Genomic DNA, 6,000 nt, shown 5'->3' with positions numbered 1-6,000 from the left:
CAATATAAGAGACAATGGGCAGGAACAATGTGGTGGCAGTCAGGAAGAGGAAACGGATCAGTGGGTTGTGCCGGTAGCGATTGCCATAGGCGCCTATCCCGACCATGAACCCCATCAAGATGCCGTTAACCACTATGAGAGCATTGACTCGCAAGATCTGCCCTCTTAGTCCTATGTTCTCAGAGAAGTACTCCAATGCATCGTTGGAGCAGGTTTGGTCTATATTAGACATGTTGGACACGCGAGAGGTACCTGATAACCTGAATGTTAAATTTGTACATAATTAGTACGCTTTTTTTGTGTGGAGAAATTGTAGTACGAGTTTTGTTTTGGTTTTGTTAAATAGTAAGAGGTACAGTAAATCATAAAAATTCTACCGGAGGAAAACAAGCAATAACCATGGTCTAAAGATCTAGGATGACTAGTTGGTACAGGAAGAGAATAGAGAAATAAAGAAATAGTCAACTGCATCTGATTTATTGTAGTACTACCTCCGTTCCAAAATATATGACGTTTTGGTAGGCTAAAATTATTAGATCCCAGGTGCGCATGGATATAAATCATCAATATTCTACGAGCAGGTGCAAGACTATTGCTGAGACTCGCCTCCTACAGGGCAAAGGAGGTTGAAACCTCCCATCGTATATATCTTGAAATAGGCTTTCACCCCTGCATCATATACACGACCCCTTATATAGAAGATCCTAAATGAATTTACCTTCAGCTAACAGCTAGGTTTGCGACCAAGCGGAGACGTATGTGACCCCCTGGAGCTAGGCTAGCTCCGCTTAAACCTGAAACGGGCACACACCAATGGTTAGCTAATTAAGCACTTGTTTCTGATTTTTGACAGACAGAATGCACAGTTAAAGCTTCTAGTTACGTACCGCCCGCAGAATGAGAAGAAAACAAGCTCGCGCCCCCACAGGTGGCTCTAGCTTTGGAGGACGAACGATTGTGCTGCAGCCTGCAGGAGGTGGGGTTGTAGCCTTGTAGATGAGCGAGACAAGACAACGCAGTGCAGTGTGTGTTTTATAGGAGCAAACTATAAGCCATGGTGAAGACTCGGTAAATGCGGAGGCAACTCCCTATGTGCTAGCTGGTTAAACGAATTGTTTTTCTGACACTGGCTGTTGCTGTTAGTGTTAATAGGGAAAGATACTCAAATGCAAATGCAGCTACATCGAGACAAGACTGGATATATATTGCGGAAAAAACACTCACATGCACAAAGTCAAAGCTGACAACACGACCTCAATAGCAACAGCCGGGGTCACAAAAACAACTCAGTTAGTCAGCTGGTGTATAGGGAGAAGACACTCACATGCAGGCCAACTAGTTGCCACCAGTAGCCGATTTGACCTCGAATTAATTCGCTTAGCAAGGATCTGCTTCGGCAGCCCAAAGTTTCACTTTCTTTATACCCTGATGCTGGAAAACCTTTTCATGGTGAAGATATTGCGAAAATAGTTTTTGTAGTTGCTTTTTAATTTGGTAGACCATTTTCGTTTTTACAAGTATTTGATAGTATATCAAGTCTCGAATAAAACAGGAAGCATGTTTGAAAAGTATATACCGAAGCGCGTCAACAAAGTTCTTTGGCTAATTTTTATTTGGTAACACAAATTCGGACGATCCTTTTGGAGAAAGAACAAATAATAGGGAGTTTGGGATTATTCCAACCGCATATATGCTAAATAAGCCAGCAATATAAATGCACCATATTCCAACGAATATAAATTCCAAACGTAGGTATAAGGTATTCTAGGTAAACTGGAATTATGTGCTCTTTGAGTAGACCAAACATCGAGCACAACTTTACAGACTCACCCCAAGATAGACCACATAGTGAAATCCATATTGAAGCAATACCTCGGTTTCTATGGTCAAGATAAAACAAGAAACACATTACTAACAAAAAGGGTATATATTTTTACTAAGCCACGGTGAAGACGGTAAATGAGGAGGCAATTGCAGGCTGGCCTACACGTGAGTGTTTTCTTCCTATGTGATAGCTGGCTAACTAAATTGTTTTTCTGACCCCGTCTGTTCCCGTTATGGTCGTGTTAATAGGGAGAAGACACTCACATGCAAATGCAGCAGTTAATCGAGACAAGACTAGATATAAAGACACTTACATGCATATTCAAATGCAGCCATATCACAAAGTCAAACAAGGCAATACTAGATATATAACAGGACCTAAACATCAACAGCCAGGGTCAGAAAAACAACTCAGTTAGTCAGCTGGTGTATAGGGAGAAGGCACTCACATGCAGGCCAACAAGTTGCCTCTAGTGGCCGATTTGGCCTCGAATTTATTTGCTTCGTATAAGAATCTGCTTTGGCAGACCAAAGTTTCACTTTCTTTATACCGTGATGCTGGAAAACATTTTATAGTGAAGATGTCAGTAAAATAGTTTTTTGTAGTTGCTCTGTAATGTGGTAAACTATTTTGTTTTTTGGAAGGATTTGATAGAATACCATGTCTTGAATAAAACAGCAAGCATGTATGAAAAATATATGTCAAAGCGTGTCAACAATGTTCTATGGCTATTTTTGATTTGGGGACACAAAATTCGATGATCCTTTTGAAGCAAGAACAAAATAATAGGGGATCTGGGATAAACCAGTGTTGAGCTCGTGTTATATATCTAGTAGTAGAACATGAAGGCGCCTTGCCGCGCCCGTACATTGTGAAGGAAGTGATTATAAATATCAGCAAAAAATTGAATGTACAAACAATGTGTAATTGTTGAATCACTCGAATTAGAGTGCCAGGACCTAGATAAAGGGCAGTCCGGTGCATGTAGCTCCCGTTTGCAGGGTCCGGGGTAGGTTCCGACCATTTTGGGTCTATCGTACGCAGCCTTTTTCTACATTTCGGCAAGAGGATGTTTCCAGGATTTGAACCCGTGACCTCATGATCACAATGCAACAACTTTACCACTGCACCAAGGCTCCCCTTCAATGGCAGGATGTAGATGGTTAGGCATATTTCTTTTAGTTATATATATAGCTGATCCACTCATAATTATTTTCTCGCTACATTTTCTTTTTAGCACGTTTAGACGAAAGAATGGATAGAACAAAAACAAAATTTTTTCTTCTAAATTGCACTTCATTTCATTTATGAATTCAGAGAAAGTTTGCATAATAACACATAATCATCAAACCAACCACTAAAGGAGCTCGATCCTCACATGTTGACTTCACTGTAGCTCATTAATTGTAAGCAAAAATACTACAGAAATGCTCACTTCTTGTTTTGGAACACTTGAAGAAAAACAGTACTGCCCTCTTTTCTCCCTGGAAAACCAAGTCCTTATGCTGAAGCTCTAGGGACAACTTTTGTCCTGCTGATAGGATCATAGAATAGACACATCAATAAAACCTGGATAAAAGATGGGTACAGACGTATAAGCAAGAGTCTAATTATGCTCGAAAGTAGATGCGCAAACTTAGCTAACCTATTATGTATGCAAGAAGAGCACCCATCGGCAGTAGCAAGAATCACGACAGAACTTGATGAATATTTTCTCAAGGCAAAACAGATTTCTCTCAAACTGATGTTTGAAAACCCATCATACCAGTTTTGATTTCAGGGATTAAGTGTGTGGCTCAACTGAGACTTCATAAGCAGCGCGAGTCGTCAGAGTGAAAAAAATAGTTGTAGTAATTCTCTGCACCATTAGTGCTGGGGCTCCAAAGAAACCTAGATAAATGAGTACCATAAAGGAATATTAAGTTGACGAATATCCGAATGTCAACCTGAGTTTTGCCAACATAAAGGAATGCAGTAAGAGGGACGGTATGAAATAACTATTACATATAGTAGAAAACCAACAAAAAGGCCAACACTAACTATGAATAGTGCAGTAATATCCTCTGATATGGAGCATAGTGTAGAAAATTTAGAACGTTGATGCTACAACAAAGGAAAAAAACAGAAGGTGGATTTCAGTTTTATTGACAGAGTGCAGAACTATATCAAACAATTACTTACAATGTTGACTACAATACTGTTTGAAAAATGGGTCAATTCATTGCTAATTCAATCCTATTATCATGAGCTGGCACAATCAATTTGACAGGAGGGGCAAATGCCCGTGCAAGACCAACTCCCCTCGACCCAGGCCCCCGCGCCTCCCACCCCCTCCCCCCGTGGGCGACTCGGGCGGCGGTCGCCCATCTCCTTTCCCTCGCTTCCTCACCACCTTCTCCCCACCCGCGCCGCCGGCCGGGTCACCGGGGCAAAGCCCCTCACGGTGGCCGGCGGTGGGGCCTTGTTCTTCGCATCTCGGGAGGGCCGGTGCGGGGTAGTCTTGCCAGGCGGCGGAGTCGGGCGGGCGCCGGGATCGGCTGCGCAGCGACGACGGCTCACAGAGGTGGTGTCCTCATCGGGACGGTGACGCTGTGGGGGCGAGCCATTGTACGCTGGCTGCATGCCCGCGGCGGCGGCGGGTCAGATCAGATCAAACCTTGAAACTGCGGCGGCGGCATGGTGGGTCTTTCTCCGGTCGGATCTGATCCGGCCGGTGCGGCCTGTTCCATGCGCGGCGTCGGTGGTCGGTGGCGGTCTCCTGCACACGATGGTGGATGGAGGGTCCTCGAGCAGATCCGGCATCCGGGTGAAAACCCTACTCTTGGCACGTTGCCAAGGTCAGTGATGGTGGCGTTTTTCTGCGTCGTCCCCTTCTTGAAGGCGTCATCGTGAAGAAGCTATAGACCCCTATCTGTTACCTTCGGGGAAACCCTAAATCAGTCGATTGGATGACGGCGACGCTCATGTGTCGCATCTGCAGTGGAGCGGCGTTCCTTGTGACGCATCGACGTCGTGGAATCTCGGCGGCGAGACGCGGCAAAGTCTCGACGACGGATGCGTGATGATGAACGCGCGCAGGGAGGTGACGTTGTTCGGCGCCGTGGGGCGTCGACGGCAGGCCTGGCAAGGTCGATGCGTCAGTACCTGCTCTGAAAATGGGTTGATGGAAGACGGGGGGTGACGACCTATGAGTGCGTCGGACCGGTTGGTGCCCCAGACCCGACATGTGGCTTGGTCGCGACCTCCGGCTTTATGTGTTAACTATGTGAGAAGTCTGGGTATAGGGCCCCTTCATCAATGGATAGGTAGCGATGAATTTTGTCAAGATGACGGTTTCAGACATATTGATGTATTACTTTGTGAGGTCTTTGTAAATAATTAATAAAGTGGTTGCATGCATCTTTCAAATGCAGAGGCCAGGGATCATACTCGTTTCTTAAAAAGAAAAAAAAAGCATTTCGGCAGTTGCAAATACCTACCCTCACCGTCACTAGGATCAAGGAAGCACAAGGAAATATTTGCCCTCACCGTCACGAGGACCCAGTCCAAGAGAGCACGCACCTCTGGTCGGCTCTCGGGCCCTCGGCGGAGACGAATTCCGGTGGCCCCCGTGCCAGGAAGGAAGGGAGGAAGCGGAGCCGGTGGGTAAGTAGAAGGGGGCGAGAGACGAGCGCCATGTCCATTGCCTGCACAAAGAACGAACTGAGTTGCATTGCGCCGTCGCTCCATGGACAAAAGGGAGGATAGGCAGATCCGCTTCAACTGAAGCCTGGAGGGGGACGGCAGCAGCGGGCGTCGCCGCTGAACGAGCGGACAGACGGGGGAATTTTTAGAACATCGACGGGAAATTAGCAATGCAAATGATACAGGCTGTTAGCCATAATCTTGATGCAAGTTTGTTAGTTGCCTGCCTAGTTAGCAGGAGATGATTGAGTGACATGCATGCATGGATAAGTTGTTAGTGGCCGAGTCAAGGAAGCATGCATGTAGGGCGTGTTTGGTTACTTTCTTCACTGGCCTGGCTAGGAGAGCAAAAACGAGCCAGACGGAGCAGGGTCTGGAGAAGGGAAAACAGGGTCAAAAACGTAGATAACAAGTTGATTGGTTGTCTGCATTAGGGGTTTTATCATCGAGATACAATTTTCACTCGGCGTTTGGTTGCATACATGCATATA

Source organism: Triticum aestivum, chromosome 6A (assembly GCF_018294505.1).
Source record: "Triticum aestivum cultivar Chinese Spring chromosome 6A, IWGSC CS RefSeq v2.1, whole genome shotgun sequence".
Taxonomy (NCBI): domain Eukaryota; kingdom Viridiplantae; phylum Streptophyta; class Magnoliopsida; order Poales; family Poaceae; genus Triticum; species Triticum aestivum.
Note: the sequence above shows the minus strand (reverse complement) of the source record.